Source organism: Anas acuta, chromosome 4 (assembly GCF_963932015.1).
Source record: "Anas acuta chromosome 4, bAnaAcu1.1, whole genome shotgun sequence".
Classification (NCBI taxonomy): domain Eukaryota; kingdom Metazoa; phylum Chordata; class Aves; order Anseriformes; family Anatidae; genus Anas; species Anas acuta.
In genome coordinates, this window is record NC_088982.1 from 26948642 (window position 1) to 26963065 (window position 14424).

The 14424-nt window shown below is 43.9% G+C and overlaps 1 protein-coding gene across 3 annotated transcripts in view; it reads right to left on the bottom strand.

Moving 5' to 3' along the window:
* TEC (tec protein tyrosine kinase) overlaps positions 1 to 3962 on the bottom strand; it is a 49105-nt gene extending 45143 nt beyond the window's left edge. Inside the window, exon 1 of one of the 3 annotated variants that reach the window (XM_068680284.1) lies at positions 3480 to 3962. The gene's annotated coding sequence lies outside the window, so the exon portion shown is untranslated. Of the gene's footprint in view, positions 1 to 2992; positions 3130 to 3479 lie in introns of those variants that run through there. The other 2 variants (XM_068680283.1, XM_068680285.1) reach the window with 2 other exon arrangements.
* Between the last annotated feature and the right edge of the window lie 10462 nt (positions 3963 to 14424).

Below are 14424 nucleotides of genomic sequence, written 5' to 3' on the forward strand. Positions count from 1 at the left end.
GAAGACTTCTGTCAAGCAACATCACTCTTGCTAAGACAGGTGACTGCTGCCTGTGATGGGCTGAGCTATTCCCAGGAGGTTGCTGCTACTCTTTCCGAGATTTCAGGATCCCGTTTGAACACAGCAGACACTTTGCTTGCAAGAAACTGACCTCTCCATCATACTTCTGAGTTTAGGAAACGATAAAAAACTGCTTTCCTCCCCTCCCAAAGCATCTCTTATGATGAGATCCTTCTCCCCACACCTGTATGAGAAGCCTATTTGTGTTTCAAAGTTTTATCTCACATGGATATCTCACATTTTCCTGCCTCTGCATCCTGACTCTGAATCACGGCCCATGCAGCGGAGCGGAGGCAGGGGATGACTGAGAATTGCCAGAGCTGTAATTGCCACGGGGCAGTGCTCAATCACACGCCTCTGCTCCCCAGTTCCTCTTCTGTCCCATCAGACAGAAAGGGCATGTGTGTCCACCCAGATTTTGGCTTCGCTCGCCTACACACAGCTTTCTTTGCTAATGTATTTTCCTTTAGAAAATAACCAGAGAAAACAACCAGAGTGGTGCTCTGCCTGAGGACCAGCACAGTAAACTGGGGATTTGCCGTTAGAAGTAATACCCAATATTAGCAAAAATACATTTCTTGAGACCTAATCATTTGTTCAAATGAATTCAAGATTGCAAATACAATCTCACTGGTTTTTGGAGAGCTGTGTCCAGTTCTATCAGGGACATACTTAATGCTGAATTAAACCCTGGCCTAGAGCATTAAGGCAAGTTGGGAAGACCCCTCTGCAGTGAGCACACTGCAACCTGTGCAGCAAGGGTCCCTCCCTTGCATTTCACGCGACGGAGAAAGCCACGGGCACCAGCAAGCCACTTAAGAACATCACTCCCTGACTTCCATGGCGCAGTGACTGACTGACTGCTGCTGTCACTTGGTGCACAATTATCACTACCTTAGCTAAAAATATACACACCTACCTAATAATGAAAATATCTGCAGCACAAATGCAAAGCATATGATGATAGATGTCCTTTAGAAGCACGTACGTTCTTTGAAATATACCCAAAAAAAGCCACCTCAGGCCTTCTTCTCAATGCCAACCATTAGTCTTCTTCATCCAAGTACTGCTTTCCGTATCTTTTGATTTTGATACCAGTATTTTCTTATCCTGTTTCTGCAAAAGACCCATTGTAGACTGCTACAACTGATTCTTTGGCAGATGCAAACTTGTATACTTTTTTTAAAGCACAGCTCCAACTTCAGCAGTGAAAATGTAATAGGTTACTGAAATAAAGTCAAAACAAACAAAAGTAGCAAAACATCTTAGAGGTCAATGGTTAATAGAGGCTAAAGACATTTTTTCCATGATCTTTGCGTTGACAGTCAGAAGCACAGAATTCCATTGTCTAATAAACAGAAAATATTTTGCGTATTTGGGATATAAACATTTGTATAAAAAGTACACCATTCTGCACCTTATCTTGTGTATTCAGTGTATAAGCTAACACAACATAGAGGGAACTAATCTGCAACAGGTTTCATCTACATTCAGTAGAGGGGGAGATGTCTGGTGCTTCCAAGCAATTCTGTGAAATTAAACACTTCCCCGTTATTTTAACCTTAATCACAGGATACCGCACTATTATGGCACTTCTGAATACAATGTTGTTTCAGGGCAAGATAAAATAATATACAGCTAACATTGTTTTATCAGCTCTATTTTATTTTTCTCCATTTTCAGCCATTGTAGGCAGTCAGCCAGGTTACTGGATCAATCACAATGCCAAATTCACGGGCATACGGCTAAGAATTAAAATGTAACATAACTCAGGACATAATTCTAGCTGCTTCACAATCCATGGAGTTAGAAGATTAAACTCTACAATAATATCCAAAAGAAGAAGAAGAAAAAAAAAAGTGTTCCTTAGGTAACTTTTGAAAGGCTAACAAAGTCAGGTCTGGCAGATGAGAACTTGAGTTACTTTGCAAAGAAGGCCTAAGCTGCAGTATGGTCTACCTCTGAATTCCAAATCTTTGTCTTTCATTTCCATACCTGGAGATTATTGCATTTTTTAAAAGAGAGAGAGAGAAAGGAGGGAGTAACCAGGTGCCAAATATAACCACATTTTCTGTGGTTGCAGCCAGCAAACTCCCATAGAGATCATTTGGTTCGAAACACTTGAAGTATTCATTTAGAAATTTATCAAGACATGCAAAGCACCCCTTCATTCAGGAATAAATGCAGAGACAAGCATGGCTATCTCACCAGGAGCTTTAATGTCTTACAAGATGAATTTTGCAATAAAAACCTGGAGAAATATGAAGACTACCAGAGAAGAGTCTGACAGCAAGCGGGCTCTCTCCCCCTGCAAACCACGGTCGTCAGAAGGCTACGAGAAGCAGCGGCAGAGCTCTGGAAGAGGGGGACAGCAGGCCACCCTGCCACACGCCCCAGGAGACCACTCAGCCTGAGAAGGAAGAGCTTTATGGGAGCTGCTGCAAGGACAAACCCTCTGGGGAGGACAAAGCCCAAAGGAGAGCCGCTGTGGGGATGGAGCAGGGAGGACAGCCCAGGGAGGGAAGGCGGTACGGCCCTCAGCTGGCGTGCTGAGGAGAAAGGGGAGCATGTCCCCCCTCTCCTGGAGTACTCACCAAAGGGTAGCTGGGGGGCTCTTTGCATGGGCCCTGCTCTCCAACAGGCCAATATAGCCTCGATACTTACACACCAGCCATAAGCAGCAACTCATTTTTCAGTGGGGAATTCGGAGAGAAATTAAACAGCAACGCCTCACCCTGGAGCCACACCGCACCGAGGGTACGGCACAGCTGCAGCGTTTAGTCCAGACTGAAAATGAAATGTCAAGAAGCAAGCTGTCCCAGGACTCATCTATATCTGCATTTCTGCTGCGGTTAGTTTTTACATCTTTAAGAAACACTCTCGCTTACTTGCCTGCACATCGCAGATCAGCATTAGTTACCACGAGACCTACCCGTCACTCCAAGCAGCGAGCTGGCAGCCAGGGCTGCCCAAAAAGCTCAGCTGGCGGCTCCAGTGACTGCCAGCTCCGTCCTACGAGAGCCTGGACGGGGTGCCCGGGGAGAAGCACCCAAATCTTGTCACCCACCGCAGCGGCAGCGCATCCACCGGGGAACTGCTGGGGTGGCTGCACCCACACCGAGCTAGCCCTGCCTTCAGCCAAGCGCTCTCAGCTCCACGGATGCACTGCAAAACCCGCAGCAAGGAAACAAACAAGCAAAAAAAGACACAAAACAAGGAAATAGCGAAATCCAAAAGGATTCCGCAGCCCGGACGGCGCTGCCTCCGTACCCCACGAACGCCGCCCATTGGGAGCGAAGGTGCAAAGCGCAGCGTGTGCCACAGCCTCCCCCTGGCACCTGCCCGGGGGCACCCCAAAAAGCCCCCACGGCCCCTCGGCGAGGGGCAGAGACACGGGGGCAGCCCCTGCCCTGCCTTACCTGGGTCTCCCGAGCTCCGCCACCGCGGAAAGGGCCTCGGCGCCGGCGGCGCGGAGGGAGGCGGAAGGAGGCAGGCACCGCACCGCGCTGCCCCCTCCGGCCCCGGCGCCTCCTCCAGGCGGCGGCCGAGGGAGGCGAGGGGAGGCCCGGGCAGCCCCCCTCGGGCCGGGGCAGGTGCCGGGAGTCCGGCGGCCGAAGGGCTGGGCTGGAGGCCAGGCGGCTGCTTGGGGCCGGCGGGTGTCCCCCACCAAAGCGCAGCCCCCGGGGTGTGTGAGGAGGTGGCAGCCGGGTGCGCTGCCTCGCCTGCTCTTGCCCCCAGCCTGTGGAAGCTGTCAGCCTGCTGAGCCCCACTAACTAAACAAAACAAAAGTCTTAAAGTTCAGTCCCAATGCATCTCTGTAGTTTTCCAGTGGCAGCCCAGAGGAAAGCAAGCGGGGCCTATGCTGCTCAGGAGCAGAGGGTTTTGTTGTGACTAGTGCGTAATGGCTGGATCAACACAGATGTCTTTCTGTTCAGTACAGAGGAAATGACTTACAGAGCCTTTGTTTTCACTTGGGGGATTTCCTCTAAATTACATGTTCGGCGCTGTGGCCATGCCCGTCACACTCCCTCTGAGCCCAGGGAGTTGTGGGACTCCATCCCTAGTATGGGGCGTCCCTGGTATAAAACACCTGCGGCCACCTCGGGGGGACCAGTCCCACCAGCCCGCTCTCACCACCCTCCCTCCACTCCATCCCCACACGTTTGTGGTAGTGTGCACTCAGGTGCCCATGCAGACCTCCCTACCCACTGCCACCAATGCCGTCAAGTTTGCAAAACGGGCAACTTCTGCTGCATTTTTCAAGCACCAGCAAAATCAGCTTCTGGCATCGCCTGCTGCTGTGGCAGGAGAAAAGGGCAAGACCGTACAATTGTTTAAGGAGGAACTTGGAATAGCTTCACCACATAAGGTGCCATTTTTGAGCTCTAGAAGGAAGTTTCATCTAGCCAAGAGTGATTATGATCATGCAATGCCACCAGCTTTACACCAGCCCTGAGACTCCATCCCAGAGCTGCAGCAGCAGCAAAGGGATAGGAGAGCACATCTCTGTGGTCCAAAGCATGCACCTACTGCCATGTGGAAACTTCTACCAAAATGGCAAAGACTTTAGAAGGATGGTGGGATCAAGGCAACTACATGATGACTCTGCTTCTGAGGTTGGGGACACACTTCTGCAGGACTGAAGAGAGTTGCTCGTTGCCTGAACACAGGTTAGCTGTGTTGGATGGAGGCCGTGAGAGCAAGGGAGAGAGCTCTGTAAAGGCTGGGTGGCAAAGATGAGGATGTGCCTTCAGGAAACTCTCTGTTAAATGCACACTGAGTACATGCATTGAGAAAAGGCTATGGGAGCTTGGGAGCTTCTTACGGCTTGGTGAGAAGGGCAGCACCACGCACTTGGATTTCTGCTGCACAGTTTTGGTTTCTCGCAGCCTGTATGCCTTTGCTATAGTTAAATAGAGCAACTGGTGTGATTTCATTTTGAGGGACATGCCAGTCCTTGCACAGTGCCAGGGCTTGCAGAATTACAGTGTGAAGGCCTTTGCATCTTGCCAGAAGTGTTTTGTTTTCCTTCCATTCTTCATAAATTTCTAAAAGCGTCCATATCCAGTACCACTAGCGTGTGCTGATATAATATTTAAAGCATAAAGGTACTTTTCAAATGAAAAGCTTCTTTTATATATCTGTATAAATTTTACAGCCAGAAGGGGCTGAAAAAAAATGCAGAAAAAGCAGCAAGTTGTAACCAGAAATGATTTCATTTCCCTAAAATTTCACATGCTGAAACGCTACACAAACAGTGCAGTAGTGGGGGAATGAGAAAAGGAGGGGACATTTCAGGGTTTTAGGCTTGGTTCTACTTCCAGAAGAGCTCAGCGTTGCTTGCTGTTTCCATCTTTTTCTTTTTTGCCTCTTAGAAGTTCAGGAATCCTGTGGACTGGGGTGGTGTAGCATCCACCCCATCTCTGGGCTGCAAGGATCAGAGCACATGCTGTCTGAGCCTTTTCTTTAGTAAGCCCCTGGGGACTCAGTGAAATGAAATAGCATAGTGATCTTGCTGTGTTTTGGATTTAGGGCACTTGGCATCCAGAGCAGTTGATTTTTGCTCTACTGCAAAGGAGGAACAGTGGTGAAGAGTTGGTCTGGCAAAGTGCCCCTCTCTAGGAGGAAGTCTCCCCTTTGGAAAGGATGGAGGCTTATGAAATTTCAGGAGAAGAGAAAAATTACAGTCGTTCACTGTCTGGTTTCCATATCAGCAAGTGTGCTGTTTTTTCTTTTTTTTCTGCCTACTCTTTCTCCAGAGCTTCTCCTTTTTGAGAGATTTTGGGGGTGATATTTCCATTACATCACTGAAAGTAACTCTAAAGAGCAGCGTGAAATACAGACATACCATAAAACATTTTTTCGTGCAGTCAATGTTGCTGTCACATGAATTTGTGGCCTTGCGTATAGGTGGGTGGAAAGATCAGCAAAATAGCTGAAAACCACAGGGAACATGTCTGAATAAGCCTTGATTAGGAGAAGAGAAACCAGAAGGCAGGATAGCCATGGGCACTCTGGACAACCAGCTTGCAAGGTGGGCTATGGCTTGCTGGCAGCCACTTTGAACATGTATGGGGAAGATTTTAACTGCGGGCTGGGGAGCAGGACTCAGAAACACAACAAGTTTACACCAGCTAAAGATGTCTTGCTTCAAAATGGCCACTAAAAACATATTCAAGAAGGGAATTCAACTGGGAAGGGACGGGGAGAATAAATGTGTGAGTAGACTTTAACAGAGAAGATAACTTTCACAGCTAGTAATGCTGAAGTTAACTAGTTTGCAGCTAACTCAGGTAGGTTGAAGGGAACTTAAATTTTTATTAATCTTACCTACCTTCACACATTTATGTCTTCACATGAAATTATCATCTAGACTCCTCCTAATGAGACAACTCAGGACTTTTAGAGCCCAGATCATCTGACTTGTTGACTCTGGGATGAAGTGAATTGCCCATGGGCAGGTTTCTCCCTCTCTCAGTTAATCACTAAAGGCATGATAACTATATATTTAGTGCATTTTCATTGTAAACTTTTGAAGCCAGGGAAGATTAATTTATTTTTAACATGCCTTCCATTTTAAGCCTACCCTATGGAGTTCTTTACTGCAACCCACTGTAGTAATATCTTCTACACCATTCTACTGGAAAACCAATAGCAGAGTTCCCCAAGAATTTCCACACTGGCTCAGGCCAAGAGTCTCCAATAGAGACTAGCACTTGACACCTAAAACCAAGATGTAGTTAGGTCCTAAGATAAGGCATTGTAGCTCTAGGTAAAGTCTGTCATGAGTTCTCTCTAGCTCTGAAACTTTGGTTTTAACTTCCTTGCAAAATATTTTCAGTTTAGTTTTTGCTATTAAAACTCTGAATATTCTTATTATCCATGTATCAAACTTCCTTTTTAATCTTGCTACTTGCTGATGCCCATGGCAATGTACTCTGTGGTCTAATTGTGCACTTTACCAATGCTATTTCCCTTCCAGCCTTTTACGTCATTTTGTTTCTATCCGATCCTCTCTGTGAAACAGAGAAAAATATTTTGTTCTTCTACCTAGCCAAGTTCGGGGAAAAAAATATCAAGTACGGTTCAGTCCAGGCACAATGTGTATCAAGGGAACAATAAACCAAGAGTTTGTACTACACCATGAGACGGAGCCTGTGTTTTGTCCCAGCCCTTGCTAATAGAACATATGTCAGGACTCCATGGACGCCAGGGAGCCCTGTTCAGCTCCCTGGGAGCCATGGGGGATATCCAGAGGGACAGCAGAACAGGGCCTCACAGCCAGGGCCTGTCCCACCACCCTAGCAGGGAGCAAGGCAGGCTTGGGGTCAGCCAGGTTCAAGCAGATCGTCAGATTCTGAAAGAGGAGGAAAATAGACTGTGAGCTCCCAAATCCTTTGTCCCTTTCTCCCTGAATAACCATTTGTGCTAGAGTCTCAAAGTCAAAAATGAGATGAAGACCTCTCTAATTTTACTTCAGTAGCCTTTGAGCATCATGATGCAATATTTCATTACACAATCACAGTATTTCCCCCACTTCTCTGCTTCTTCCTTCACTCATCTGCTTCCTTATTCAAGATGAAGAATGTTTACAAAACAATAAATTCTTCAGTCTTTTCCCATATCTATCTCACAGACAGCCCTATGCTTTCATTTTTTTGGTGCATTTTCTGAAGCTTACTCTGAGGAAGCATTTGATATATTCATGGGATTTTCTGTGACATCCATCACTACAAATGAGTGGAATGGATCACCTTCAACCTTCAAGAGAGATGATACGAAGTGGTTATGGTAAAGGTCTGCAAAACCCTGAATGGGATGGAGAGGGCAAATAGGAATCTGCTGCTTACTGTCTCTTCTGATTCAAGAGCTAGAAGTTCTCCAGTGAAGCCAGAGCTAGATTGAAACCAAACAAAAGGAGATAGTTCATCAGGCAGCAATCAGAAGATGTGTGGAACTCTTTGCTTCACAAAGGATGATATGGACAGAGTAAATCAGACGGGTTTCAAGAGACACCAGTCAGATGCTTAGAAGAGAAATCTATTGAGAATCACTAGACAGATGCAATACCTCAGATCCAGGAAACATTCTGAGACTGAACCTTGAGGAATACTTGTATGTGGTACCATGTAGGCTTGCCCTGTTCTTCCTTGTCCCTGGTCATCCATCTGTGATCAGCACTGGAAGCAGGATGCTGGGCTGGGAGGATCTTATACTTGACAGATACAAATGTTTTCACAACAGTCCTGTAAGTTATTGCAACATTTATTGCCTGTCCTACAAGTCATCATAGTAACTCACCAAGAGCATACTAGCACTTTCCCCACCATCAACTGATCTGCATCTCGCACAGCCTAGGACCTACTTCTCAATCTCCCATAAAGGGAAATCAATCTTCTTTGTTCCCCTGAAGATTTTATTGCTAGAATAAGTTGAAGTTCATGAGAAGTAGGGATTGAGATAGAGACAGTCTGATCATCCACTGAGGTCCCTACTCAGCTGAGACATTTAAGAGCCCCTGCATGTCTTCGAAGGGACAGATTATTCCAGTATAGGGCTAGGTTGTAACTATAATTGTGCAATCCCATCATAGTCTGAGGACTCCAGCAGTCATGATCTGGGCACACCAGTACCAAATACGCCAGACGTCTGCATAATGGCTGCGTGTTTAGGAAGTGTCCTGCCTAGCTCCAAGGAAAACCAAACTACTTACTGCTGCTGAGTCTTGTTTTTACCTGCTTTACTTGAAACAACTAAATAATTCCTATGGCTCTGCTTCTTCTTTGCAAACAGTGTTATTTCCTCTACTGCTATAGCAATAGGCAGTATTCTGGCCACAGTGGCTAGACCACAAAGACATTCTCTGCCCTCCTTTATTAAAATGCATTAGGATAATCTGGGGAAAATATATATGCATGCATATGTCTTCTGGATTCATTTCTAACAGGTAGTAGAGAGAAGAGTTGCTTTCAAGCTCAGATCTGACTACCCTTCTTTTATAGACTCAAAACCCAGGTTTTCCATCACATCGTGGAGTTGACAGCAATGATGGTGGATATACTGGACTCCTCTGCGTGAGAGTCCTGTGAGCTTTCTTCTGAGAACAGACCACACATGTAAAATACAGAAGTAACTACTTTCTCAAGGGCTCTTCTGCACTGTATAATTCAATGGCTGGAGGAAGCCCGAAAAGACAAGCTTCATGTAACTGCTTTCAGGGGACAGCATGCTCCACTGGAAGACTGAAAAAAAGAGTCTGAAGAAGAGAAAATACTAGTAAGTTCAACCATCCCTTATTACTGGGGTAGGCACATGGTAACTGGGGTATCATCGTTCTTTGCAGTGGCCAGATCAGGTTCAACACAGATCTGCTAATTCAGATAATTCAGAGGAACAGATGATGTAAACACGGTTCATTCTGGGGCAAATTTTAAGGGCTCTGAGAAACAAAGAACATTCCTATAGCACTAAATGGACATCCATAGGACAATAAATGAAAATGTGAGCCCAGTCCATGGGATATTTACTAATTTGCTAGTTAATTGTCCATTTTCACATTCTATAGCCAAACATAAATGGGATAGCCAAACATCAGAACACCAAAGGATACAATACAAAAAAGACGAAAGAAAAAATCAGCAATTATCCATATGCACCATTCATCCTTTCTCTTCCTGATACTCCTTACTGCTGCCTTTGATCACTGTCTCCTCTGAGGAGGTCCCTCTAAAAAAACTTCTGTTTCTGGACTAGGCCACCAGCTTCTCTAAGTGGGAGGTCCCATCTGCCTTTGCTGGGAAGGGTGGCCATGGCCTACCATGACAGCAACTCTCATCAGTCCAGCTGGGATTAACCTTCCTGCAGATTCCAGATCTCTGTTATCATGAGGGCTTTTTATCCTATCAGCATTAACCAGCTGATATCAGATTTCCCTTCGTCATGCTGAGCTATGCCACCTGAGATTCTGCGATGTTTATACCCACAGCTTAGGCAGGAGTGATAAAGTGATGAAGGCTAACTCCATGTAGAAAAAGAAACTGAGGAAATACATGATCAAACACTTAGTTGATAATCATATACTAGAAGAAAAATTGAAAAGACTCTGTAAGGAACATTAACACAGTTATTGATTTAAGTATCAAATGGTAAAAGAAATATGTATCAGGCTGAGCTAGTATTCAAAAAACACATGCACACATCTCTCTCTCTAAACCTACTGTATTGACGCATTTGAGTGTTAAGCTGGATCCATAAATTTACAAAAGGCTTTGCTAAGCTTCTTTAATTTGTGGTAGACCCATTTGGCCACAACTATTTCTTTGATCGTATAACCCTCACACTTTTTCCCATTCCTCTCTGTGGCTGTGTAGCACTTCGGTGTTACTTGTCATAACCTGGGTAGTAAATTATTAAAAACAAGTCTCTAACTTCAGTGCAGCACAGTCTGATTGAGGGATGTCTTGATGTGCTAATGCAATAAAAAAAAAAAAAATAAATAATAAAAAAAAAAAAAAACAGGAATTAAAGTGGTGTATGTAAAATGGTGAAGAACGTGAAGAGTCTTACTTATTTGCACAATTTTACTCCCCACACCGGATCAGCATGACAGCACTGGAGAGCATCTTAAAGTTTTTTGCTGGTACTGAAACAGAGAATAACTACCTAAAAAGGCAAGGATGTGGATGAGGGTGTCAGATTGCTCCACTCTGGTGGTTTTCAACTTGTGATCCCTGGGCCTCTAGGTACTTGAGCAAGTGCTTCTCAGGGGACCATAGGAGCTAACCGAGAAGGGCAACTTCCCTTAGGCCAATCTGAAGAAACCATGAGGATCCTGAAATCAAAACCACCTGAAAACCAGCATCCTGCACCAGCACATCTCTACATACATCTTGGACCAGTCTGCAGCATGAAGCTACCAGCAGCTGTGACTAAGTGACGCTGTGGGGCAGTCTGAAACGTTTTGACAGCACTGTGTGTGGTTTAGAAGCCACATGTGTGGCTGCTGAGGAAACGACGTGTCGACAGCTCTCTTCAAGGATTCAAAAGCAGGTTTAGACTTCAGATACAGGTGGCAGGGCAAGAATTTAACCAGCAGATGTAGGTGTTACACTGAACAGATGCGGAGCTCAGCAAAACTGGAATTTCATGGCCGACTTCAGTGGAATTACACCAACTTTATAGCAAAAATAGTGAGATTTTGTTTCAGGATGTGGTCTGTTTAGCTATACTACTGTAAAGTAGGTGGTTAATGTGTAATTTTAGCTTGTACGTAAAGTTTCATGTGAGACTCTTCATAGGCTTAGAACACAGAGCAAAAATGCTAAAATTAATATAACTTATCCAAGAGACAAGTACGTTTCTCCATTTACAAGAGGTTTTACCATTGTGATACACAGCAATGTTACATTGATTTAATTGAAAGAAGTAGATGAACCACTTTGATTAAAAGGCTATCAAGCCAAAATCCTAACCCCCAGGATTAGATTCTGATGGTGGCTACGTTATTTAGATACATTTCCAGGGAAACTGTTCTGAATTTACACATAGGTCAGACTATCTTTTGATTGTAGAGCTTTAGTGTATTTGGGTTTCCCTGACACCAGTGAAGAAAATATATCACAGATCTCGTTGACTGTGTGAATCCACTTCAAAAATGCCAGCAGTAGTATGACAGAAGTCTTCACTCCAAGCATTTTTTCACCTGACTTTAATTTATGCCCTCATCAGGCCAGTTTGTGGCACCCCAGTAATGACAATTCAGTGTAATAATTACTTATCTCAGTTTATGCTACAGAGACCTTGATGGCATCCTGTAATCACCCTAAAAACCATTTTTCCAATCTTCATTGACAGCAATTAATGGTACATATTTTCAAAAGACTTTGAACAAATGGCTTTAGCTTTCTTACTAATCAATTAGTAACTTCAAGTTATAGTGTTTTATTAACTGATGTTCACTTTTAAAGTATTATTTACCAACTACATCTGCTACTTAATTGTTCCAAAAATCTCTTAAAATTGAGGTATGGGGGTAGCTAGGGAGATTCGGGTGATAAAACGTGGGCATAATTGGTTTTCCACTGCACAGTTAAATCCTGCTATTTTGCAACCTCCTCTAACTCATGTCTAAGTCTAATCTTGTTCTGTATTTGAACTCCAGCTTTCTAACTTTTTTTTTTTTTTACTTTTTTTTTTCAGATCCAGCATGGTTTACTACTGTGGTGCTTAAGAAATGTGTGTGTACTTGTATGTGCATGTACAGATGGAGAGATTCCCACTCACACACAAACATACATATGCACACTCACAGTTTGTTACACACCTATTGAAAGCCAGATTAAAAAAAAATACAGTTTGTCCCATCACTTCAAACTGCAGAAATATGACAACTGAACAATAGACAATGATCCTATTCTTTTCCCAAGCTAGTATGCCGTGTGCTTTATTGGATTCTGTCATAAACTCTGTATTTTCAGAGAACTGTTTATCTACCACTGCTTAGATGCTTAATTCGTAGGAAAATCAATTGTGATGAGCATTAAAAGCATTTTGTAAAGCGTAATCAAACTCTCTGGAAAAAAAAATAATAATTTTTCTCAACCATTTCTTGCCAAAATTCTTATGAGAAAGGAAGAAGGCTGTAGGTCCCTTGCCTTCACGTGTTTCTTTGTTCTAACACACAGGCATGTCGCTGGTGATAGATGCCTGTGCCATGACTACGCATGGGCTGACCCATGACTATCTAGCCTCACATTTGGCTTGTAAACAATAGTAGGAACTGAGCCCATAGAAAATATCTCACTCTCGCCAGGCTGCAGCATTGTTTGAGCTGGGAAATCGACACAAACTGCTACATTCTTGGTTAAAAATAAGAGGCCTTTGATTTTCTCTCTACTCTGAACTTTCCACCAAAGGTTGACTTTAGTCGTTTCTGCACATCTTTTGAGGTCTGAATATAGTTCAACTCTTCTGTAGAGCTTTCTGTATTGAAAAAAAAAAAAAAAAAACGTACAGCACTGGAACAGGCTCAGACCTGTTAATAAAGAAAGTGCAAAATGTGCCTTATCACATCAGATCCTAGCATCCCACTGTGCCCTAATGTAGGGGCTTGGAGTTGGTGGAGGGAAAGCAGAGAGCTACCACTGCTGCCTCAGCCCCAGGCAGCTTTTCCTCCTCCTGGAGGAGGCCTATCCTAGGTTCATATTTAGCTCTGGAGCACCACCAACTACAGTCACTGCCCACACCTGGGCAGAATCTGTCCCACCTATTCTTTTCATTTTGCAGCCTTTACAAATCCCTCACAATGAGTGATTCAGCCTTTCCACCAAGCAATAAAGGCATATAAACGTCTGCAGCTCACTGGCACATATAAAAGATTGTTTCAAGCTGCAAATGGTAAAATCAGTCACATTGCACATGTACAAAGTATGATACTGCAAGGTGCTGATCATGTATTGTTTGTATTGCAAATGTTCAGTCTGTGTTAACTATTTCTTCCACTCTCGTATGCTTTCACATCTTTATTTCATTCAGGAAATGTCAAATCTAATAGTAGTTCTGATTAGTGTGTTGTGTCACATAAATGGCTTGAGCAGGTTACATGAAATAACTCTTACCAGCCTCCAGAATCTGTGTCTTCAGGTTGTATTGTTGTGAAGTTCACTGTCTTAATTCCTTCTTTTCAGTCTGTAGTTTATAATAAATTGTCATAGCCATTTTCATTGCTAGTTTTCTGTTGTCACTGCCTCTTTAGCTCTTCATATTCACATTCACAGAAAAGCTGAAAATTAAAGTAGGGATACCCTCATAATAAAACATTTTTCCAGTTTTGAACTACTACAATAGAACAGCATCAGTTAAGAACAAGAACTGGGCATTGTAACTATTTGTTTCTTTGTAACAAACTACTACATACAAAAATTGATTTAATCTTTGCAATAAAAGTTAATAGTTAACAAGGAGAGAGACGATTATCATTATTATTGACAAGTTGTTTGACTATTGACTATTGGCAACTTGAATATGGACAAACCTAGAAAGACGACTCAAATCTGAAATCCTTCCCAGATCTCTGAACGCCGCTCCTGCTATCCCAGCCACCCCACAGGAACAAGCCACTAACAAGGGTGGCAAACTCTGGATGGAAGGCAGCTTTTTGCCTCCACTACCCTCAGCAAAGAACAAGTCTAGATTATCCGGCAGTGATGAGTCTGTTATCAGTTTAGATGTAGTGGTAGCTAGCTTATACTCATTTGCTCCTGAGGAAGTATCCTTTCACTTGCACAGTTCTTCCTCTCAGGTGTTCGCCCTCATTTGTAGAGAGCAATCAAATATTCTCAGAAACCACATCTAGCTACGTTGAAC